The sequence below is a fragment of the Petaurus breviceps genome, unplaced genomic scaffold, assembly GCF_028583685.1.
Source record: "Petaurus breviceps papuanus isolate PSGF00001 unplaced genomic scaffold, PetGlider_PUasm1.0 90823, whole genome shotgun sequence".
Taxonomy (NCBI): Eukaryota; Metazoa; Chordata; class Mammalia; order Diprotodontia; family Petauridae; genus Petaurus; species Petaurus breviceps.
The window spans coordinates 22,221,209-22,247,679 of NW_027187352.1; the positions used below are offsets into that span (position 1 = coordinate 22,221,209).

Genomic DNA, 26,471 nt, shown 5'->3' on the forward strand with positions numbered 1-26,471 from the left:
GTTACACGGCCAGTTATTTTGTGTGGGTGCCAAGTATCTGAGGCCGGAACTGATCCCGGGTCTCCCGATGCTGGGGCCAGTGCTCTTACTCACTGCACCACCTGTCTGCCCCAGGATTTTTTTGGTCATGTGTATTTGTAACAAAAATTTATTTTCTTTACTTTTTTCAGTGGGGTGGAAGAAGGAAGAGAAAATAGATTATTAAATTTTTGCTAAATGGGGTTGAGGAGGCTGCTACAGATGTGAAATGTTGCATGCATATTCCATTCATGATACTATACCATTAGTTTTATTTAATTCTTTTAATTTGTTACAAGAGACTTTTCACACAATGGGAATAATCTGTAAATGTTTGTAATGTAAAAAGAAAACACATTGACAAATTTTTAAAAAAGAAATTCCAAAAAATGGATAAAGACAAAAACTAAAAGAGATTAATAAGTGGAATAGTCTGTCTTGAGAGATGGTGTGTTTTACCTCTTTGGATAGCATAAAAAAGAGGTTGGGGTGGGTGATATATATATATATTGTTGTCATTGATTAGTTCTTTCAAACATGTCCAACTCTTATGACCACATTTAGAGTTTTCTTGGAAAAGATACTGTAGTGGATTGCTATTTGGCAAATGGGGTTAAGTGACTTGCCCAGGGATGCATAGCCAATAAGAGGCTGGATTTGAACTCAGGGCTTCTGTACTCCAGGCTTGTTGCTCCATTTCTCTCCCTTCCACCTTCTTCTCATTAAAAAAAGAAACACTCTCACCAAAATCTCATGACAATTACACACAATCAAGTTAAACACAATTGCACATTACTCATGTCCAAAAGTGTTTTGTGGCATTCTAAAAAATGTCTTCAAGATGGCTCAGCAAACCATATTAATGTGTTTCGTGTTTAAATTTTGTATTCAAATAAGCTTAGAGATGGTAATGATTATTGGTTTTGATTTCCTGAAGCTAACCTCAGAATGACCTTTCTCACTTTTGCCTCACTATTACTACTTCACTAAAACATTTCCTACTCCAAGGAAATTGAGCATCCACTTGGCTGGGTGGCCAATAGTTAATTTAAAAAAATTTCTCAATACTTTAAGAGGAATAGTTATGTTGAGCAGCTATGTGTCTCTTCCTTGTTTCTACTGGTTTTGAGGTGGTACATAGCTGACTGAGCTGCCTGTCCAGTTAATTGGGTGAGAGGGATATAAATGAGTGCACCAATGTTCCAAATGCCAACTCAGTTATAACATTTATGGCAAAAGGTCTTCATAGTATCCATGACAAAATCATAGCCTTGTTCTCTCTCTGACTGGCACCATTGCTATTTCTTGGGAGGTCAATCATGAGACACAAATAAGGGGATGGCTTCCAGTCTTTACTCAGCATCACAAAGGTAGTGAATAAGTAAGGATTCAAATCTGGGACTTTGGACTGTGGTAAAGTAGAAAAATCAATAGATTTGAACTCAAAGATCCTAGGATCTTAATCTCCAGTGCTATTTACAATTGACTTGAACTCAGGAACACTTAGGTTCAAATCCTACCTCATATCCTTATTAGCTATATCATCCAAGATAAGACTCTTATATTCTCTGGATCTCGGTTTCCTCAATTGTAAAATGAAATATTATGTTTAGATAATGCCTAAAGCCCCTTCCAATTTCAAGTTCTATGTGTTTGAGACTTCACCATGATTTTTATAGCAGTTGTGTAAAATGGACAAAGAGGGTATTATCACTAAAGAGTCATGATAGGCAGCTAGGTGGCACAGTGACCAGAGCACTGTGCCTGGAGTCAAAGAAGACAGGAGTTTAAATCTGGTCTCAGATACTAGCTGTATGGCCCTGGGCAAGTCACTTAACCTTGTTTGCTTCAATTCCTCATCTGTAAAATAAGCTGGAGCAAGAAATGGCAAACCATTCCAGTATTTTTGCCAAGAAAACCCCAAATGGAGTCACAGAATTGGCCATAACTGAAAATGAATGAATAATAACAACAGTTGGAATGAACTCAAGCAGTTCTTTCTTCTGAATTTTTTATTGTACCATTGAGATCAAACACTGTCACATTTTTTATGTTTTAAGGTTTATATGTGCTTTCCTCACAACTTAGAGAAGTAGAACAAGTATTGGTATCCCTATTTTACATATGAGGCAAGTAAGGTCCAGAGAGGCTCAGGTCCCCAAATGGGACTTGACCAAAGTCATAGAGTGATGAAATAGCATGGCTGGAATTTGAACACAAGACTTCTTATTCAAAATTCAGTGTCTCTTTTTTTTTACTGCATTATTAGTGAGTCTGGGACTATTAGGGATTAAATGACTTTTTTTTTTGGAGGGGGGAAGGCAAGGCAATTGAGGTTGAGTGACTTGCCCAAGGTCACACAGCTAATTACATGTCAAGTGTCTGAGGTCGGATTTGCACTCAGGTCTTCCTGGCTCCAGGGCCAGTGCTCTATTCACTGTACCACCTAATTGCCCTGATTAAATGACTTTTTAAGGTCAATGGGATTCAATCCCAGGTCCTCTGAATATAGTAGAGTTCCCATATTCTAGAATGAGCTTATGACCATGTTGTGTTCAATAAATGCTTGCTGCATCTAATAGCAACACCACACAAACAGAAGTCAGTCAGAAGGGATTTGTATGTTATCAGGAATATCTCCAAGCTCACTTTTAGGGTACACAAATAGACTTGGATCAATTACAAATGGGTTTCTGCGACACCAGACCCCAAATTATCCAGAAAGTACTGTAGGCTTGTGATATAGTATCTCTCCGATCCTATTTGTTCTAGAGCTGTCTTGTAAACGGGGACTGTCTTCCATCTGGCTACCCAAAGGGCCAAGGACACATACTTCTCTTGTGGGAAGAGGTGGGGATTGTTAGAGGAAGTCAAGCTACCTTATTTCCCTGATTACAGATCTAACTTTTGACTGTGTGCTCTTTTTAGTAATTGGGTGTAACCCTGGGAGCAATAAGTAAGTTTCACATGCAAAGCTGACTGAGCTAATGAGATATGATAAACTGGGCAACAGCTTGGCCCTATGCCCCTATCTCCTTCATGCCATATCTTCCTTATGGAACAGTTTTCCTCTCCAAAGTCAGAAGAAAATAATCCTAGGGCATGCATAAAAAGATTTTTTCCAGATGATTCTTCACCTGGCAGCCCACCCTGCCTACATATATATCCAAGTACTTCAATCACAAAATCATAAAATAATAGAAAACGAAAGCTGAAAAGGACTTTAGAAGCCATCTAACTTATACTTGAAAAGAATCCCTCCTATAATACACCTGACAGTCATCAGTCAGTCTCACCTTGAAGAACTCCAGTGACAGGATGGCCCATTCCACTTCTGGACAACCTTAATTGTTAGGAAGTTTTCCTACTATCAAAATTAAATTTGCCCCTGAAAATTCCACTCGTTGCTTCTTTTTCTGCCTGCTAAGGCCAAACAAAACACATCTAATCACTTTTTCACATGACAGGCCTTCAACATTGAACACAATGATTCCCCCAGAGTTTTCACCTCTCCAAGCTAAACGTTCCCAGTTTCTTCAATTTCTCCTCACAGGACACGGATCCAAGGCATTTCATCACTCTGGTTACCTTCCTTTTGGATACGCTCCAGGTTATTGTTCCTTATCCTAGCCCCCTGAACTACACACAGTACTTCAGATAAAATCTGATTAGGGTAGACTCCTGAGTCTCTGTTATAGTTGGTGCTTAATAATTATTTGTTTAATTCATGAGTTCAATTAAAATGACCTCTCATGATATTTGTCTGGAAGTATATGGAATGTGTTGGTGTTTACACAGCAGCAGTTCTCCCAGAACACACCCTCTCCATTGAGCAAGCTCTATTGTACTTGTCAGTTGCTGAAATGACTGATGTCATCCTTGTGGGCAGGATAAGTGGTGCTGGCATAAATCCTAAGTAGCTATGTTTCATTCCCCACCACGGCCATTAACTAACCCAGCATGACAGATGTTTTTTGAAGGAAGCTCTAGTTCTGAAAATGATATCTATTTATCAATTTTTTAAAAAAGGGGGTGGGAGGGTGGTTAGGGAGGACTAGCTGCTTAATATAATACATGAATAATAATAACAAAAGCTGGTGCTTTAAGGTTTGCAAAATGCTTTGCATATGCTCTCTCATTTCATCCTTACAAGAATCCTCTTAGATATTATCATTAGACCCATTTTTCAGATGAGAAAAAGAAAGCTGAGAGAGGTTAAATGACTTGTTCTGGCTCACAAAATTAGTACATGACTGAGACAGGATTTAGACTCAGATCTTGTGGACTTTATATCCACTACAACACATGGATATTATGAGTCCTCAAGAAAACCCTTCAGTGCTCAACTGGGACTTCAGAGGTCAAGGCTGAGAAGCCCTGGGGTTTATACAAATAAGTAGAGATCATAATGTAGTAGGAATAGAAAAGGTGTTTTTATTGTTTCTACACCCTTTTCAGATGACTTTCTCAGGCCATGTCAGTCTGAAAAACAGGAAAAAAAAGCTTGGATGACCACTTGTCAGGTGTGCTGTTGAGGAGACTGTTGATTTTTGATGAGAAGCCCACCAAGGTCCTTTCTAACTCTGAAATTCTGAGAATCTGTGAAAAGCAAAAGAGACATTTCATTTATTCACTCACTCACTTGTTCATTCATTCATTTAATAAGTATTTATTTAGTCCCTGCTTGTGTGTAGTGCCACATTACTCCTAATTATTCCTATGAGGGGGAAAGAAGACTTAACCAAGAGAATAAGTGTGATCTAGTGGAAAAAGCTATGTATTTTCAGTTAGAACAGCCTTATTATCTCTCACTAATCAGCAGGGCAAAACCTCTCTTTTATTAGTCCTCTGTGCCCTTGGTTATGCTTCTTCTCAACTCTGAATGCTTTTATCCAAATCTTAAATTATCCTTCATATTCTAACTGAAGACTTTCCTTTTCCATAATCCTCTCCTGATGACTTTGTCCCACACAAATATCTCCTTCCTCTGACATCTTTGTAGCATTTACTGACTTTACTGAAAGATATAGTACTTAATTATACCTTCTTACTTCTACATCAAAAGAACTCTGATTATATCAGTGCAAGTCCTCTCTCCACCCACTCAGATCAAATCCTTCCATGCTTTAGTGGATGGTTTTGTGAATTGCTACGGCCAAAAAATAATAATAATCACCTGGCAGCCAGCCTCCTGATGTGACCATCCAATCTTTGACAAGGACTCACACTCTGACACCAGCCCACTCAAAGCCTTTGGAGCTTAGTAGAAGAAATCTGTCATGGATTACATTTCTTTGGCAAAGTCTGTAGAATTCCAAGGCTACTTCCATGGCAGGATGAACCACTGGATGATGAATTTATTGGAGAATATTCCTTTAAAGATATTTTTCCAATAATAACAATAATACATATGCGTACACACATGCATATATACATATGTACATTATATATGTGGCATAAATGAATGTTTGTAAAGTGTTATATATATTATCTCATGAGAGCTCACAAAAACATATGCAGAGTATACTGTTAATTGACTTTCTTTTATGGATGAGAAAGCTTTGACTAAGAACATTTGAGTGGCTTAGCTTTAGTCTTTTTTTTTTTTATAAGCAATCAGGGTTAAGTAACTTGCTCAAGGTTACACGGCCAGTTATTTCTGGGTGTGGTGCTGAGTATCTGAGCCCAGATTTGATCCCCAGGTCATCCCGACACTGGAGCCAGCGCTCTTACTCACTGAGCCACCTGGGCGCCCCTTTTGCTTTAGTCTTAAAGGAGAAAAGAACCTGAGACAGGATTTGAAGTACTTCTTCTGGCTTTATGTCTAGTGTTCATTCCACTATCCCATATAGCCTTTCAATGTCCTTTGTTGTTAGTAGGAATATTCCTCTGCAGAGGATTTAATTATATTATTTATTTTATTTTGATTAGTTGTTGCATTTGTGCTACTCTCCTCTCTCCAACCGAAGAAACTGGGTATTTTTGCTTCTTTTGTATTTGTTTATTTAGTGCTTTAGTATAGTATATATCAATAATGTAATTATGGCTCAGTAATTCCTTCTGATTGCTTGTTTTCTCATCTGAAAAATGAAGGAGGTGGGTTCCACTAATACATTTTGGGTTTCACAAGGTTCCTTTCAGGTTCAACATTCTATGATTCATTTATAGATTGATGTGGTCATTGAAGATGGGAATTTTCCAAATGGGGAAAATCAGATACTACATTCTAAAAAGTACACACCTAGCTATTTCGAAACTTGGTTCATATTAATTTACATGCATTTTATCTGTCATATTTTTGAGGTAAGAATTATTGGAGGGACAGATTAGGAAAGGCTGGAGGGAATATTAAAAAGGGAACAGGAAGATCAACTAAAATGGTGCATTATCAGGAAACAGGGCAATCTAGCTCCTTTGAAATTTACTCCAGTAAAGACCTTCAAAAAACATCAGATTGAGTAATGATCAGAAATCTAAGGAGAAATCAGAAGAAGTTATGTCTACAGGAAAAAACCACAAATCTAATCATAAATTCACAGGCAAGTGACTAGGGCAGGAAACATGGAACAGAGGTGGGCAAGGATATGAAGTCAGGTTCTGGGTCTGCAGCAGTGTTGATGTGATCATGGAGAGGAGGTTGGGCTCTCAGCTTCAGCTCCTGAGTACAGAGGGTATGATGCTGGCACTCTAAACATAGAGAGAAGACCTCAGATACAGGGCCACAGCATTATTGCTCTAACCCTAGAGGAGAGAACTCAGACTTTGTTTCTGGGAACAGAAAAGTCCATAGCACTGTTAGTCTAAACCAAGAGAGGATTTCAGAGCCAGACTGTAGTGGTAGAAGATGGATCCAGTGAAGTTGTTCCAATCCAGAGAGGGTATCATGGAGCCAAAATAATGGGAGCAAAAAGACTTGTATCACTGTCTCTCCAACCCTAGAGGGGGATCTTGCTTAATAAATACTTGTGGATTGACTGGAAATTTTCAAGACACAAGAAAAAGTTATGGTGATAATAAGGAAAAGGGGGAGTGACTATGGAGACTTATGTAGCTATATAAGGCACTCACGATCAATTCAGATTGTCAATAACAACATATGTATAGAAGAGGAAAACAAGGATATGTAATTGGGAGATGAATACTACAGAGTAACTCAGGCTTACAAAAATAGCACTAGGATACTGAAATCTGAATGAGCTGAGGTTGACAGTGAATATGAAGGAAAATTAAATTTTGGTTTATTTGTAATTATGTTATATAAAAGAGGAGGCTCAAAGAAATGGTGGGATGGGGTAATTGGAAGGAATGATAATAAATTTATTTTTCTGTTTCCATTTGATTTTCCCAAGAACAGTATGTTTCTATTGGAATAGATAATAGTCAAACAGGAGGTAAATTAAAAATGTGAAGACATCACCTAGTTGCCACTAGGTGGTTGAAGGTAACAATCTGTTATGAGCTACATTTTAGAGTAGCAACAGAACATCTGTGATATTTGAAAGATCTTGGAGATTGGGAGAGGTATCATAAGATTGGAGAAGAGCAATTTTAAAAGTTGGCAGAAGTAGCTCCTGGCCATTAAATTGTATTCTATTTTTAGAAAAATTATAGATATGATATTGAAACTATGGCTTCTAAGTATTTTGAATAGGGGGAACAACAGTTACTTAAAGGCAACAAGGCTTCATCAAAATTAGATCATGTTAGACTAACTACATTTTCTTTTTTACCAGTGTAATTAGGCTGTTAGAGGACTGTTTTAGACATAGCAAAATTAAATGTCATCAAAACATTTGAGAGATGGAGTCCCTGATATTACAATCAGGTGGATTTGAAAATAGTTGTGTGATTGTGCCTTTGTCAAATTAGAGGAATATCTGTAGTGGAGTAGTCCAGAAATCATTCTTTGGCTTTGTGTTATTTAACATAGTAGATAATGATTTGGATGATACATAGCAAGGCAAGTCACATTTGCAGATAATGATGCAAAGTTGAGAATGATAGGGAGCATGTTGGATAAATGAGGATACAATCATAGCTATGGACAGACTCAAACAATGGGCCAAATCTAATAGCATAAAATTTAATAAAGATGAGGAAAAAGTTCAAGCAAGCATTTATTATCTATTATGTGTCAGACACAGTGTTAAGAACTAGGGTTACAAGGAAATCAGTTTTATAAGTATAGAGCAGTGAAGGTGTGTCTAGACAACTGTTCCTTTTAAAATGATTTTGGGATGGGGGAGGTTATTGCATTGGAAAGTCAATATGAGTGAACAGTATTACATGATAACCCAAAGCTAATTGTGCAAGACTCCATTAATCAAAACATAGTATCCAGAGTAAAGACAATCATACACATTTTGTGATATTTGCCCTGGTAAGGCCACAACTGGACTATTGTGCTCAGTAACTGGCACCACATTTTAGGTATAAAGTGAGGGATGTGCTGGGGCCACCTTGACCTGGACTGTTATATTTTCAGCGTGAGAGTTTACAATTTGGAAATTGGCAAATCCTGCAAAATGCCATGATTTATTGTTTTGATTGTCTAGGCTTAAGAATGTGATGGAGAAAATGTTAATAATGCAGATGAAACATTATAAAATGTGTTGTGTACAGTTTTGTTTTTGTTTTTTTCCCTGAGAACCAGCTATTAAATATTTACCAGGACACCCCTAGATAAAATAGATAAGCTGCAGATTCCATAAACCATCACCTAGGAAGATGAGGACTTGAGATAGTGTTATATAAAGACCTTTTGAAAGAACTATGAATAGTTAGCCTGGAGAAAAGAAACTTTATGGGGCATGATAGCTGTATTCTGATGTTTGAGTTTATCAATTAAGCAACCAATATTTTAAAAATGCCTACTGTGTACTACTAAGTCCTAGGGAAAAAAGAAATGGGGAAAAGCTGTCCTTACTCTCAAAGATCCCATACTGTTTTGTGGAAATGGGTAGACAATGTGACAACAACCACATACAAACTCCACACACATGCATGTATTCACATATACAAGTACGCACATATATATGTAAATGTATGTATATTATGTGTGTATACATAAATGTATATATTTATATACACATACATGTCACAACACAATATATGTATATAACAAACATGCATGTATACTACTTATGGCACATATACATATCTGCTTTTTATTTATACACACATATATGTATACATACACACAGAAGAAGGGGATATATGAAGATTAAGGAGAACTGCAAGGGAGAAGGGAAGGAAATCTGCATGTATGTAGCATTTATTGCATGTCAGACACTGTGCTGTGCTTTATAAATATTATCTCAATTGATCCTCACCACAACCCTCAATTGATTTTATACCCATTTTATAGTTAAACAAATAAGTTAAGTGACTTGCTTAGTGTCTGATCTGGATGGAAACTCAGAACTTCTTGACTCCTGGTCCAGCACTCTATCCATTATGCTATCTAGCTTCATACATACATGCATGAATGCACGCACACACATACAATAATACAATACACATATGTATATGCATACATATACACACATATACATACATATATATGTATATGATCTTCTTGCAAAAAGTGAAGCTTTAGCTGAGACTTGATGAAAGCCAGGGAACCTAGGAGATGGAGAACAGGACAGAGAGAGTTCCAGCATGTGAAAATGTTGATTGTCAGGAGATGTAATGTTGTGTGTGAGGTCAGAACTATCATGTAGAAAAGGGACCTTGCTCATTTTGCTAGTCACTAGAAGGAAGAGCTAGTAGAAGCTGTATAGAGGCAGATTTCAGGAAATCACTCTCTAAGAATTAAAGTTATGCCAATGGAATGAACTCCCTAGTACAATAGTAGGTCCCACTCTTGGAGGTTTTTAAGAAAGCTGGGTGGCCACTTCTTGAATAAGCTGTGGAGCGGATCCTTGCTCAGGAATGGGTTCAACTGGCTCTGAATTTTTCTAATTCTGGAAGTCTGTTATTCCTTAACAAGAAGTCTTATGGGCATTCCTGAGTAATAACTTGGGACTCACCATCTGATGAGCACTGTTTAGATTATTTTCCCTTGAGTGCTCATGATTTAGTTCTCCAGACATTTTCTTTACTTGGGATTTAGGATATTGTTTCACAGTTGTCAAGAAGAACTTTCCAAAAATGTTACATAGAACGCTTTCTCCCTTACTCAACATGTACCAGGGTTGATAGTACACATCATTGCTGCATTTGTCACAAGAAATGATAACAGTAAATCAAATTTACATAGCCTTGTAGTTTACAAAACTTCCCCTCATCACAGCTCCATGAAGTAGACAATAAAAAGTGTTATTAGTCCCATTGTATTAATGAGTAAACTGAGAATCAGAGAGGTTAAGTAATTTGCCCAAGGTCATATGCTAGTAAGTGTTGGCACTAAGCCTGAAATTGATGTCTCTGACTCCAAATCCATCACTCTTTTCACTATTACATGCTGCTGTCTCACTAAGATCATTTGTTTTAAAATGACATTCACAATTTTAGTTCATACCACATTTGAATACCTCATTCTTGTTTTTCTTAGTCTAATTCCTGAGTGTATTATGGTTTTTACATCTTCTAAAAGAACTTTAGCAAGTAAAAAGTTTATGTACTTTAGATTAAAAGAAAGATTATGCATTCCACTCAGTCCTCTATGAAGAAGAGGCAGCCCCTGAGCAAAGGACTCTGGCTGAAGCCAGAATCTGGAAGCTTAGAAAACCATAGGGAAGTTCCACCATTTTGTGTCAAACTACCTCTAGTAGTGACCAACAGAGACCAGTGGCCCAATGGAGCCATGATGAACAGTAACCAGGTAATACTGGCAGAGAGCAATGCCCAGGTGAGATTATGTATTGGGCAGAGGTGTTGAGTCAGTCAGATAACATGTCACATGATCTGAGTGAGGAATAGGTCTAGTGAAAGCAGTATGATTATGGTTTATTGGTAGCCTTACAGCGTCCCTGGCATGAATGTTCCCTGGCCACACATATTCCCTATATAGGTGCCTCTTTATTTGACTTTCCCACTGCTAGTATGTAAATTTGTAGGAGAGAATTTCTCAGTTTTATGTGGGGAGGGGAATGTTTTATAGATACTTTAATTACCATGTTATTTTATAATATGCTTTTGATTTGAACTAATTGTGTGTTCTGAATGACTAGAAAAGTCGACACATCAGTGGAGACTTGTGATTTTTTTTTTGAGTTGATGTGAATCTACAGAGTATCTTTAGCTTGGGGCTTCCTTGCTGCAGATCCTGAATGCAATTATAAGTTGGAGGTGTCTTTGAGTACAACATTTAAATTTGTGCTTGACCTAGTCTAATATGTAGTATTTGGGAAACAATATTGCTTTGGTAATTCAAATCAACAAATATTTGTTGGATACTTAATATGCACCAAACATGATAATGCTCTTGGAGATAGAAAGATATAGTCGCTTCCCTCAAGAAGTTTTGCATCCAGTAGAAGAAATAACAAATAGATTAATTTTTAAATAAAGTATAATGCATTGGGTAGAAGTACTGTTGGAAAGGCATAGACAGAGTGCTATCAAAGCAAAAAATAAATCCCTGAAGAATTGGTGGCATTGAACTGTGCCTTGAGGAGTGGGTAGGACTTAGAAAAGTGGTGTGAGAGGGAACATTATATATGGAGGGAACAATGTGAGCAAAGGCAGGGAGGTGATAAAGCTTGGGTTATATCAAGAGGACAATATCCAGCTTAGCTGGAAAATTCATCTAATGAGGAGGCAGGTAGTGGGGAATATGGTTGAAACATTAGATTGGAGGCAGATTAAGAAGAACATTGAATGTCAAACACAGGAATTGAGACTTTATTTTGTGGGCAATGGGGTGCCCTAGAAAGCTTTTAAAGGGGAAAAAAAAGAAAAAAATATAGTAAGGCTCTGGAATATTTTAATTCCATAAATTTCCTTTTTATAAAAAATCAATTTCCAGTTGTTATTTTTAGGTAGGTTAAAATATTTTTACCAGTATCATGGAAGATTTTAAAAGCCTAGGAGAATAAGTATTGCCTTTTCTTCATAATGTTTCCTCTGGCAGGAGGGCCATTGAATTTCGGCTTTCTTTCCTTTTCCTTCACTAGTATCAGGTTCCTAGGGCTCTAATTACATTCACTTCTCTTGTGTATGAAAGCTTGACTCAAAGCCAAACAGAGAACAGGGGAGAGCTCAGTTTTGGTTTACTTGAAACTCTTTTGTAACTATATTTATTTAAGATGAAAGGACTCTGTTCCCTCCTGCTGCGCTTGCCTGCCTTGGGAAAAAGCAACTGTCAACCCAAGATGGAGAAAGGCCTCTGAGAGCCTGAGGCAAAGTTTGGACATTGTAAACCCCAGTGAGTTACTGCCCATTGTTATCTTTGGGAGCTCCTGTAACTCATGCCCTTTATTTACACCCACCTCCAATCATTATCTACACACAATGCAAAGCAGAATTTCCTGCATTAACATATATGCATTTAGTTAAAATTAAAAAACAAACAACTGAGATGACTGTCTGCCTGTCTCTCTTATGTACCCAGAGTCCCAGCTCTGCTAACCATTGTGAATGCTGAGTTTAAAAGTTGCCAGTGACTGCCTTCCTAGGTACCGTGTTTCCCCGATAATAAGACCTATCCCGAAAATAAGCCCTCCCCTTACTGTGTAAGATTCCTCTAAAATAAGCCCTCCCCCGAAAATAAGCCCTATTAAGATTGCTACTGTAGTGAAGGTGATCCCCTGCGCTACACGCTACATTACAGTACCCTCTGTATGCACCGTCCCCCCCCCCGTGAAACGCACGCCGCGCTCCGAGCTGCATCCAATCAGATCTGCAGCAGTGAGCGCGTCATCCTGTTCTTCCCCAGTGATTTGCTTATTGAATTAAGGTACATTTTTTTGTTCACATTTACTTGTTTATTAAAATTGCTGTCAATGTTCATTAAAATAAGCCCTCCCCTGAAAATAAGCCCTCTGGTGTTTTTCTGTCCAAAAAAATTAATAAGACAGTGTCTTATTATCGGGGAAACACGGTATGTGCTTCTGGTTACTTTTCCAAAAGGATCATGGGATTGTTGATTTGAAATAGAAGGTACCACAGAGAGCATCTAGTCCAACCTTCTCATGAAGGCTGAAGAAACTGAGATTCAAGAGGTTTAGGTGACTTAACCAGGGTCACACAACTACATTCTAGACAAATTATACATTCTTTCAATTGTCTTTCAGTGAAAACACAAGCTGGGTGAAGACTCGGTTTTATATACTAGCTGGAATGGGGACCACATTGAGAGGTAGGGTAGGATTTCATCTCCAAATACCTCAACTGCCAGGAGGAAGTCCTTCCATTACTCACTTCATGAGTTATGGCATTGTAATCCCTTGTTAGAAGACAAATTTAAATATGACGTTAATATATAGTAGAGAAACCAAGATAATGAACAGTTGTGAAGCTAAAACAAAGAGGAAAATGTGAAGGATTGAGAAAAAGAACCTGGAATAAAGAAGCCTTGAGAATGTGTGTGGGGGGTGGAGGGGTGTTAACTATCTGAAAGTGTTTAAAGGACTGCCATGTGAAAAATTAATTACACATATCCAGTGTTTCTGAGGAGGTCAACACTAAGACCAGTGAGTGGATAGATTTTACAATGAGGCATATGATAACTCAAGGAATCAAGGAAAGGCTTTTTAATAAGTAGACCTCTCTGAATAAGGAATGTATTGCCTTGTGAGATAATGATTTTTCTTGTATCTTGAAGTTCTCAAATAGGGGTTGTGTGTAAACTTTCTTTCTGGGTAATAGAATCTTAATGTTGAGAAAGATGTTAGCTACCATCTTCTCCACTTCTTCTCCCAGGAACTCCCCTCACAATCCCATTTCCCCACAAAATAGCCTTTTGAGTGCCTGTGGGACCATTTTTTTCTTTGGACCACTCACATTGAACTAGAAACTGCTTCCAGTCTAGGCACCTCTGACTCAGAAGAAAGAACATTTAAAAAAAAATTCAATAGACTTATTACCCATTAATTGTTGTTGTTGTCGGTACTTAGTTCTCTAAGAGGACCAAGAGCTGTGCAAAGTCATCAGCCTCATTCTCTCCTCCAGAGTCATCTGAGTCCAGTGGCAAGACATAGGTCAGGACAACTGGAGAGGACCCCAGATTCAATGGGAGACCTTGGCCTTTTTAAACTAAGGTCTTTCCCAGGTCTCAATTTATCTGAATAATTGTTGCACAACTGGGCAACAAACAATCAGTGATTTAAGGCTAGGTAAGAAATGAGCCCAAAGATGGCCTAGTTTGTGTACTAAAAAAAAAATCAAACTGAGGGAAGACCCTCAGTATTTCTGGCCAGAACAGAAACTATTTACACTCACTCTGAGCCATCAAAACCCTAACAATGACCAAGTGAGGCTTGGGCTGGGATCTATTGTTGGTCAGTCAATGAGAGCCAGATTGATTTGGGTTTAAGGCCTGGTTACCCATTAATACCTTGGCATGAAAGATGATAGGAGAAGGTGTTAGAGTGGATAGTGGTGAGAAGAGGGGTATGTGAGATGATGTGTTCTTGCAGAACTGAACTGAAATGTAGACCTTCTTGCCTGGACTTGACTGTGGACGAAGTTTTCTGAATTGTGAAGGCTGTTAAATAACATGGACTGGAAGAAAGAAAACTGACATAGTACCTACACCACTCAGTTGTTGTGATGCCCAAGTAGCATTCTATGTGTGAAGTATTTTGCAAACTTTAAAGCCTTATATAAATGTTACTAATTATCAGCTCCATTGTCATCAGAAAGAGTAAGATTAGCCTCTGAGGTAAATAACTCAAGATCAAGGCCAGTCACATAATGTCTTTGAGCCTCAGTTTCTTTTCCACAAAATGCAGCTGATATACTTAAATGATCTATTTCACTGGGTTAGGGTAATTTGAGTTCTGTGAGTGCGTATCACATTAACTTCTGTCTCATAGAAAGGTATTCGGGGTCTAAAATGTTTACAATGAGGGAGTAGGGATCTAGAAAGATCCAGAAGATGATTTGTTCTCCAGGAGGGCAGAATATCAAGAAGTCTTGCTCAGCCAACGCAGACATCATAAAGGATCTAGGTACTTCGGGTGAAATGTATTTTTTTTTATTTTAAACTTTAAAATTGTTTTCTTTTTTAATTAAGAAACATCTATTTTGGGGCGGCCAGGTTGCACAGTGAGTAAGAGCACCGGCTCCAGTGTTGAGAAGACCTGGAGATCGAGTCCCGGGCTCAGACACTTAGCATCCACCTAGAAACACCTGGCCATGTAACCTTGAGCAAGTTACTTAACCCCGATTGCTTTAAAAAAAAAACCATCTATTTTCTTTTCATCCCACTTCCACTCACCCAAGTTGACAAAGAAAAAGAAAACTCTTGAAACAAATATGTATCGCCAATCAAAATAAATTTCCACATTGGCCATGTCCAAAAAATATATGACTCGCTTACCACAGTATATTACTTCTCTGTTAGGAGGTGGGTAACATGCTTCATTATCAGTCTTCTGGAATCATGGGTGCTCATTGAATTGATCAGAGTTCTCAAGTCTTTCAAAGCTGTTTTTCTTTACAATATTGTTATTGTTTATACCATAAATTCTTTTCCAGGTTCTGCTTGCTTTATACTTCACCTATTCATACAAATCATCACAGACTTCTCTGAAACTGTATCTTTCATCATATCCTAGATAACAATAGTTTTCATGACAGTTTGGTTAACTTGTTTCCAACTGATTGGCACCTCCTTAGTAACCAATTAATTTTGCCAACACAATAAGAGCAGCCATAATTTGTTTTGTACATATGCCTTTCCTTTGCCTTTGATATTTTTAGGAACATAGGCCTGTAGTGGTAGACTTAGAGATGCATAGTTTAGGATATTTTGCAGTATGGTTCCAAATTGCTTAACAGAATGACTTGACCAGTTTTCAACTTCACCAACAGAGTATCTATGGGCCATTAGTTTCCCAGTCCTTCCAACATTTGTGATTATTATCTTTTTGTCAGCTTTTTCAATCTGATGGGTGTGAAGTAGAACCTCAGACTTCCTTAAATTTGCACTTCTCTGATAATTAGTGATTTGGAGTATTTTTTCCTCCAAAATGGCTATAATTTCTTGGATTTCTTCCTTTGGGAAATGCTTATATGATATGCTATGACCAATTTCCAATTGGAAAACAGGACTGGGTCTGTTATTCTTTCTAGACTCGTCAGAGTTATTTTGAGGGAGAGCTGAGCTATACTGATTCCTCTTACTCTGATATCTTGGATATTGTCAGCAAGGTGTAGTAAAAATAAGTGTTCATTAGTTCCAAATGTAATGAATCTTCTACTATATCATATTGAAAGAATCAGGAAAGACGGATAAAAAAGAGTAAGTGAAAATTTTGAGCAAATGTGTTTTTTTTTAAGAGCATAATATGTTGGGTAAATCATTGGACTCTCAGTAAAAAATGTTGAGGATACAAAGAAAGGCAAAAACAGTAAAAAGACAACTGGTCAATAGAGAAAACGCGCTCTCTACGTCTGTAGAGGTGCCCGCGCTAAGGATATCACAGAAATGGAAGCTCAAAGAGAAAGCGCTAGACGTGTGGTTGGTTGGTTTTGAGGGAGGATTTAGAAAGCAGCCTGTAAAAGGGGACATCTGAGCTGAGCAGAGTTGTGAAAGAATCCATGGCATCTAGGAGATAGAGGTCAGAAGGGAGATCATTCTAGGCAAAGGCAATAGCTAGTGAAAAAGGTGAGGGCTCAGGAGATTGAGTATGGTGTATGAGAAGAACAATATAGCCATTGGAGTCCATGGAGTGTGGGATGGGGATTATGGTGACATGGTCAGACCTGCGTTCTAGGAAGTTCTCTTTGGCAAGTAACTAGAGGAAGGAATGGATGGAGTGAGGGGAGATTCAAGACAGGAAGACCGATTGGAGGAGTCTGTTGAAATAGTCTACATGAGAGGTGATAAGGGCCTATATCAGCATGCCAACTGTACAGGTAGAGAGATGGGATTTATATGAGAGGTAGTGCAAAGGTAGAAATGACAAGACTTGGCAATAGATTGATTATCTCTGGTGAGTGACAGGGAAGAGTTAAGGATAATACCTAGGCTGTGAACTTGGGTACCTGGAGTGGTGGGTTGGAGAAAAGGTAATATGTTCTGTTTTGGGTTTATTGAGTTTGAGATATCCTCAAAATCAGTTGGTGATGTAGGATTCATTATATAGATATGAGAATCAGCCAAGTGGTAAAAGGCAATATTTAGAATGCAACAGGTAGTATTTATTATCAAAACAAGAAAACATTCCTTGCTCAAGGGCAAGAGACAAGAGGAAGAGAGTAAATCTTTTTACAATTGTGAAGCATAGCTTCAAGGTCTCTCATCCAAGGAGAACAATTAGTTATTATGACAGTGAATGAAGAATGTATTTTTTTTTTGCCTTTTGGAGAGCAATTGGGGTTAAGTAACTTGCCCAAGGTTACACAGCTATTTTTTTTGTGTGGGTGTTAAGTGTCTGAGGCTGGAACCAAACTCGGGTCCTCTTGACTCCAGGGCCGGTGCTTTACTCACTGTGCCACCTCGCTGCCCCTGAAGAATGTATTTTCACAGAGAATTTGAGGACTTTCAAATATTAGGCCACTTGGTACTTGTGGGGATTTAATTTGTTGTCCTTCAAACTAGAAGGACATCACTATGTCACCGTCAAAGTACAGCGTCACTGTGGCTGATTAGACTAATACAAGACCAGAGGGCTCTACCAAAGTTTGGGCCCAAATAATCCATATGAACATTTAGAATGGAGATATCTCTAAATATGTATAGTCTTTTTAACTACTACAATTCTTTGTTCATAGAGCGTAGTGCTTTCTTTGATGTGGGCATGTCATGCTGGGAGGTTCTAAGCCAGTGTCTCCCATTTCTCACAATGGCTTCCAAAGTTCTTTAGAGAGACCTTGAGAGAATGAAATGTTGTAATTGTTTTCCTGATTTAGGAAATAGAGGTAATATTATGGAATCTTCATTGATTAAGGTTACCAAGGTCATCATTCTTGAAAATCAGTAAGCCTTATTGAACATGTTAAAAATGGATGAAGAAAACATAGAAAATATCAACTTTTTAGTTTGCTTTTATAAACAAAGCCCAGGTAGATTCTTTTCCTGTTATAACTTCTCTTAAAATTAAAAATTCTGATAAGTGGAAGGGTCAGATTGATTCTATTGTGGTTAATCAAGGTTCTAATGTATCAGGGACACTAGGGGGAAGGGAGTCCATTGTTACTATTTTCTCTCTGGAAGAAAGACAGGGTGCTTTAATTGCATTAATATTTTAAAAATAATAACAGTAATAGCCACCTACATTTATAGTGACCTAAAGTTCACAATGTACTCTATCCATCATAATTTGTGAGATATCATCCTAGAATTAAAGAATATTCAAGCTAGAAGGCATTCCAAGTGTCTTGATTCCAAATTGTAAATGAACAGGAGTCATCCAGTTTATACTTGCCGATCTGAAATGAAAGGGAAATGACTACTTCCTAAGGCAATCTATTCCATTTTTGGATAGCTGTGATGGTTAGGAAAGTTTTCCTTGAATCAAGACTATGTTGGGCTCTCTTCTTTCTATTTTTCTTAGTTCTGCCCTCTGGGACCAAGAAAACAAATCTTTTATGTGACAGTTTTTCGAGTGATTTTTAACTAAAGTAGAATGCTTTACATTTGTTCCTATTGCATTATATATAGTTTATTTTGGTCCATTATTTAAATATCTGGATGTATTTGTTGATACTGCCCAGAATGATAGCTATCTTGCACAGGTTTGTATCACCCACCACTTCTGTAATGATGCCATCAACAAGTCAAGTCAGTAAGCATTGTTAACCTCTTACTATTTGCCAGGAACTGTATTAAATGATGGGGATACAAATAACAAGAAAAAAGAAAGGCAGTCCCTTCCCTCAAGGAGCTTATGTTCTAATGGAGGAAGTCAGCACATAGGAAGGAGAGAAAAATCCACGATGGGGAATAGGGATAGGAGAAAGTGTCAAAGTCAGAGCATTGTGGCAAAGTCTCTGGAGTCAGAAGCAGAGCCAGGAGAAGAGTGAAGGCAGGCTGGCCTTAGCTCTTCCTCAAAAATGGAGGTTCCAGGATAAACTCACCAATAGGAAAGCAGGCAACAGGGGCAGAGGGATGTTTCAAGGTAAGAAAGCCATGGATGCTGAGGAAACTTTAAGGGTGGGAAGGCCTCTGAGGCATGATGGTAAAGCCTGTATAGAACCAGGACAATAATGAAGGATATCTAACTTGGTTACCATCTATGTTTTTATCCAAGTAATTAAAAATGAACATCCCAGGGATAAGGGCAGATGCCTAGGCCTAGGCCTCTCTACTAGAGACCTTCCCTCAAGTTGACATCTGGCTATTAAAGATAATTATTTGGTTCTAATGATTTAACCAGTTTCAAATCTACCAAAACCTGCAATTATCAACCCCGTATCTCTCCATCTTGTCAACATGAATACTGCTGATGATTTTACCAGATGTTTTGCTGAAATCCAGATACATGGACTCTATGGTGAAACACTCACCAATTAATTTATTAACTCTGTCAACCAGAGATGATGTTAGCCTGATTTGGATAATAGACCCATGCTGTCATGTAGCAATCACAGCTTCTCTTTTCACTTGCTTCTATACTATCTTAACTCTTCCTTCTATATTTGAAATTTAACCACACAAAGGATCAGTGACATTCTCTAGTTTACACAGCTAGCAGGTTCATAGCAGAGATGTCAATGGAACCCAGACCTCTGGAGCATTAGCCAAATGTATTTCGCCCCCAATGTAGCTCATTGTTTCTCTCTTGCTTAGATTTTCTGTTCCATTGCTGCATAATTACATGAGACTCCAATAGAGCAGATGTTGACGAGGAAGCTCATTTCTAAGTTTGTCTCTATGATAGTCTCTGTTCTATCCTCCAGTGTCCATGATGATGGGCAACACTGGACTTCTGAAGGGACAAGGCACAGGACAAACAGATGACTCATGCCAAGCTGCTGACCAACCATCAGGTTGGTGCCAAGATTCCAAGCATTTTAGGGTTTTGTGCTGTATTTGGGGGCACATTTCCTCTCTGTCTGCCTTCTTAGAGAGAGTTACTCTTTATGGCCCCAGATGATTTTCATTTTCTTTATGTAAGGAGGATCAGCAAATAATGCCTTTATGCCAACTCTGGAGGTCACCAACAGGAGAGAAGAGAAGGCAGAGGTCCAAAATGGCTTTACATTTGATATTTCCTGAAGATGAGTTTGACAGCTCTCTGGCCAAGCATCCCTCACAAAGGGATTGGAACAGTTGTGAACATGGCCCATCTGTGAGTGCCATATGGTGAGAAGATTCTTCACCAACAAGCAGGTATGAGCAGGTTGAGTCTTACCGCTGTCGACATGAGGGAGGACCAACTCTCTGGCTGGACTGCCCAGATGTCGCTACGTCAAATATTGCCAAAGAAGCTCTCACTGCAGGGATAATATTCACACATTTATATCCCTTCCACATCATGCCTCTTCCCATTGAGTTTTTGATAAATTGTAGGTTGGCATAAGAAATTAAATGGGAATTTTGGGGGAGTTTTGCAGAAGCTGCAGATGACAGGTGAAAGCCAGCAGGCGACATACTTGTAAAATGAAGGGGATAGACTAGATGGCCTCTAAAGTCCTTTACAATTCTAAATCTCCAATCATAATAATTGCTAATACTCTAAACATTCAAGTGTTAGCTAATTTTAAGTTTTGCAAAGTTCTTTGCAAATATTATTTCATTTTATCCTCACAAAAACACTGTCTCTCTGACAGAAACAGTGGGGATTATTATCTCCGTGTTACAGATAAGGAAACTGAGACAAACAGAGGTTAATGACATGCCTGGAATCACACAGCTAGTAAGTGCTGGAGACTATATTTAAATTCAGATCTTCTTCACTCCAGGTCTAGCATTCTATCCGCAGGGCCAAGTAGCTGCCTATAATCCTATGGTCTTTTTTTTTTCGGTAATGCTATCTATGCTTTTTATTTCTTTAATTTATTTTGTTAAATATTTCTCAATTACAATTTGGGGGAGGCAATCAGGGTTAAATGACTTGCCCAGGGTCACACAGCTAGTGTTCAGAGAAGAGATTTGAACTAAGGGCCTCCTGATTCCAGGACTGGTGTTCTATGTACTGCGCCACCCAGCTGCCCTAATCCCATGGTCTTTTAACCCTATGATCCTATCCTTTCCCATGCTGTAGGGAAACCATGTTGACAGTATCAGAGTGGAGTAGCAAACACTTCATCAGAGAGATAGTGAGGTATGAGGTAAGTGAAATTTATAGCTCAAGCAATTTGCCTAACTACTGAGAGGTAGAGTAGTGGAACCATAAGAACACTAAATCTAGTTAGAAAACCTGGATCTGTTACTTATATTTATATCAACTTGGTCAAGTCATTTACCCTCACAGGGTTTGGTTAGCTCATTAGTTGGACTATGCTACTAACTAAAATTTGGTCAGTGATCCAAGCCAATATAGAGAGTAGCATAATCTAGTGGAAAACAGTGGATTTAGAATCTAAGGACTGACTCTTTCTTAAACAGTTTCCTCATCTGCAAATTTAAGGGGTAAATCTAAACAATCTCCATGGCACCAGCTCTCAAACTGGTGACTTATCACTCACAAAATGGGAATAATGATGTTTGTACTACCTACTTCTCAGGACTATTGTCAGGAAAACACTTTGTAAACACTCAAGTATTATATGAACATGAGTTATTTATATAGTGTGTACCTGGATGAAAATTCCAGCCATGAATAGCGACTAGGAATGGTGGTGGTAGTGATGGCAAATACAGCAAAATGATTACCAAGCTATATTGTCACAACAATTAAATCAGTATTAGTCACACATTAAATTAACATTAATTAAATAATGTTGTTATATATAATAATAAGCATAACAACAATTTATTTTTTTTTGCAAATGACCATTTAAATTAAAAAATAAATAAATAAAAAAATTTAAACTGCTCATTAGGCAGACTGACATACAAATCCAAACAAACTCTAGCCAAACCTCATTGCAGAAAGCTGCATCTAGCCTGTGGCCACCGGCCCCTCCGCCAGCTCAGCCCAGACTCCCAACTCGTGGCCCGTCCATCCACACGTGCGCGCCTTAGCTCCCGTTCTCAGCACCTAACATCCTTTCCTGCAGCATCTTCTCCAGCTTCACGCATGAGCCGCAAACTTGCAGATGCCGTCAGACAGCTTCTTCACGGTCATCTGGTCCTGGTCGTTGGTGCCAGCGGAAGGCCTTCTCCTCCAGGGGAATCTTCTCTAGGCTGCTGGCCTGGGCTTCCTGGACTCTGAGCACAGGTGTGTTTGGTGTTCTCTTTGAGCAGCTCCCCCAGGAGCTTGGGGGAGATGGTGAGATACTCACAGCCCTTCAGGGCCTAGACCTCGCCCACGTTGCGGAAGGACGCGCCCATCACGATCGTCTTGTAGCCAAACTTTTTGCAACAGTTGTAGATTTTGGTGACACTCTTCACGCCTGGGTCCTCCTGGGGCTCATAGGACTTCTTGTCTGTGTTTGCCACGTGCCTGTCCAACATGCGCCCCACGAATGGGGAGATAAGGGTTACGCCAGCCTCCGCACAGGCCACAGCCTGAACAAAGGAGAACAGCAAGGTCATGTGCAAGTGCACGCTGTGCTGTTCCTCCAGGATCTTTCCAGCCTGAATTCCTTCCCAGGTGGAGGCCAGCTTGATGAGAATGCGTTCTTTGCCGACACTGGCTTCTTTGTAGAGGTCAATGAGGCGGCAGGGCCCTTTGGACCATTTCTTCCTTGTCAAAAGACAGCTTGGCATCAACTTCTGTGGAGACCCGGCCCAGAATCTTCTTCAGAATCTCAGCCCCAAATAACACAAAGAGCTTGTCACTGGCATTCTGGATCTGTTGGTCCTGGGACCCCCAGAGCTTTTTTCCATAGGCAATGTCATCTTCTACCAGGTCCTGGTAGGCTGGCATCTGGACCGCGGCCAGGATCAGCGAGGGATTGGTGGTGGCATCCTGAGGCTTATATTCATCAATGGCGCGGAAGTTGCCCGTGTCTGCCACCAAGGTGGTGAAGCGCGGCAGCTGCTCCAGCGCCGACTCCATTCGGGGCCTCTTGACTGGAGAGCTGGAGGCCATGGCGCAGGCTGGGGGGGTCCAGGGGGGGGGGGGCGAGGGGGGGGGGGAGGGGGGGGGGAGGCGGCGAGAGCGAGGCATTAGCATATATGGACGTGGTTGGTGATCATTTCATAGTGTCTACCATCACTGCAGCCATCTCTACTCACCCTTTGTAGCAGGAATTTTAGTCAAGGTTCTCAGTATTAATAATAACATCTATTATATTCTTGGTGTGGAGAACTCCTCTTGTGGAAACTATTTGCACTGCTTATATATCTTCAGCAACTCATAGCATTGGAAAGTTACCTGAGCTCTCCAATTGACATGGTTGGGGTGATATTTCCATGGTTTCTGCAGAGACTGTGTATGTATGGCCCACATATGTGGGCCCTATAAAAAGGGCACCTTTGCAAGGGTACCTTGGTCAGACTAGTCTGGCAATGGTTAGACCATGCCTTCCTAGGCTCTCAGAAAACTGAGAAGCATGTGTCTTTTTGCCCCCACCAGAGTTTGTCATTCCCATTCTATAAGCCTGGATTCACTCAATTCCTTACGTCTTATCTGGGCATGGAGGTGAATGGTATATCAATGACCATGCCAGTAAATGGCAAATTCTACTAAGTTATGCTAAGTCTGAGAAGGCATCAGTGAGCCTGAGGACGGACTTTTTGTCTGTCATCTGAGGGCCAAAATGAGTTTGGGAGGCTCACCAGCAGGGGGCTGGACACTAGGTGATGATTTTTCTTTGACCACAACAAACTAATGAAGATGGCCTCTGCCTACTTAGCCAAAAAGGTCTATGATCTGCACCAGAAAGGAAGTGCCAAAGTGTCAAAATCAGGATTTTGTGAATTGGGAATGGCATGACTAGTAGCTGCTCATGTGTGGTACATATGTCTTGTGTGTTACAAATTAACTTATGGTGTAAATTTACCAAATTGAAGAGAAGTACCTACTTATCCTAGAGAGCAGTATGATTTGCTTAATGTGTGAGGGTGATACATGAAGGTAAATTTAAATCCTTGTAGGTGTTTTCTAACCCTCATACTCTAGAAAAAGGTACTTATGGGTACTTATTTAGGTGAAAACTTGTCTCTTGATTTGATGTAATAAATCTATGGCATTTTGATTGGTGTAATAAGAGCTTACTAAGTGATGACTAAACCACAGTGACACATTTATAATAGATCTGGAGCTGGAAGAACCTTGGAGTCCATCCAGTTTAACCCCCTGATTTTATGGAGGATACTGAGATCCAATAGAGTTAGTGAACTTGATCAAAGTCACATAGGTAATCAAAGAAGAGCCATGTTCTGCATCTAGGTGCTCTGAGTCCCAATCTAGAACTCCTTTCATATTGCTAATCTGCCTCACAAATTGAATTCAATAAAGTATGCATTTTTGGCACTGAGCACAAGGGGAGAAGGATATTTTCAGACTGCCCAGCCCTATGAAGGTATATCTTTTCAATTTCCATATTTCCATGATGGTCTGCTCAGTATGGAGTATATCATAAGATGCCCAAGAAATCCTTGGTAAATGACTTTGACTACAACTTTGGGAGGGTCCTCCACCTACCTTACTACCTACTTTTCCCTCCCTGGAACAAGACTGTTAGAGTTAAACAAGACCTTAGGGACACTCCAATTTGAGGAAATTGAGGTTCAAAGGATGTGATTTGCTCAAAGTTATACAAATAATTACTATAAGAGACTTGGCCTGTCTGACAGGTCAGTGCATACCAGTTGATTGATTAACCAATTAATGGGCTGGCACTTGCTAACTCAAAGAGCTAGAGTTGTTTCATCATTAGTAATCAGAATCATCAGCAATCACACAATCAAAACAATCCCTGGCATCTTTCTTCCTTTTGAGGTTCTCAGCTTCATTTGATTTTTCCTTGATATTTTCCATTTTGTTTGGCTGCTTACCATCACTTCAAGCAATCTTTTATCCTTGGGCATCCACCTGAGAATCAGGAATGATTTCATCGTCATTGTTTGTAAGAAACCCCTTTAGCATTTCAGCTTTTTACTGCCTATGGGTTGCTGTGGTCTGGCAGACAGTGCTTTTATGGTCTTTCTAAGATAGGCTGCTTAAAGTGGGGGGAGCTGGAATGACTTTCTCATTTTGTCAGTAACTTATTATGGGTTCATGGAAAAGCCACCTCAACCTTTCAGCATATTCATTCAGCATTCATTCATTCAGCATATCTCTATATTTTAGGATCACAGATTACAGATTTAAAGCAAGAAGTTACCGCACAGGTCATTCAGTCAATCCTTCTCATGTTACAGATAAGAAAACTGAAGTCCAAAGTAGTAAAATGATCTGTCCTAGGCCACACAGATTCTAAATAGGAGAGTCAGTATTTGAATCAATCTCCTCTGACTTTATTAAAATAATTTTATTTCCTTGCATCCTACTGCGTATTGGTTCTGAATGCAAGCATTCCATCTTGGAATGTTTTTGGAGATCTTCCTGTAAAAAAGAACATGTTGCAAAATCCTCGTAGCCTGAATTAAATGAAAGTGAAATAATTTTCTTGATAAACCTGGAGAACATCTTGTTCATTTAGGCAATTCAGACACTGAGTTTTTATGGGAATTTTTTAAAACCTAAATTATTTTTCCAAATTATTAAGTAGCCTAAATTATCTGGCTAATCACTCCCAGGCTTGTGTTTCACATGCAACGTAGTTATCTGGCCACTAAGTGTTACAGTAATGAATTTTTTATGGCTCGCTTCACTAGAGTCCACCAAAATTAATGAAGCTGTACTGCATGTTTGACAGGAAATGAAAGACTGAGTTGTCCATCACAGAGAATTTTAAAAATGTGCTAATAGAGCTGAGCGAAGAGCAAGTGTAAACCGAATGAACAGCAGAGTGAGGCTTTCCCTGATTTAATAAAATAGCTGTGAGGTTACTGCTAGATTTGCCATTATACTTTTCTTTTAACTTTTACATTGCAGAACACGTTAGTCTCAGTTGGCCATGATTCTAGACAAAGAAAGCCAGTAAACTTGAAGTTCAGTTTTGAAGAGTGCAAAAAAAAAATGGTGGATATAATGACTTCTGTTTTATATTCGACATTAGTACTTTCAAGTATCTATGATTTCCTTTATGTAGAGCACTTCCTCCACTGTCAGGCACAAATTATGGTCCCTTATCACTGGAATGCTCAATTTTTGTGAGTTACTCTGATGGAAAACATTCAG

General features: G+C 39.1%; 1 long non-coding RNA gene and 1 pseudogene across 1 annotated transcript in view; one reads left to right on the forward strand and one right to left on the reverse strand.

Annotated features, from left to right (window-relative positions):
* The window catches only part of LOC138148354 (uncharacterized), a 236,328-nt gene that overhangs the window by 3,341 nt on the left and 206,516 nt on the right, over nucleotides 1-26,471 (forward strand). The window lies entirely within an intron of this gene.
* On the reverse strand, nucleotides 22,236-23,288 carry LOC138148407 (transaldolase pseudogene; annotated as a pseudogene).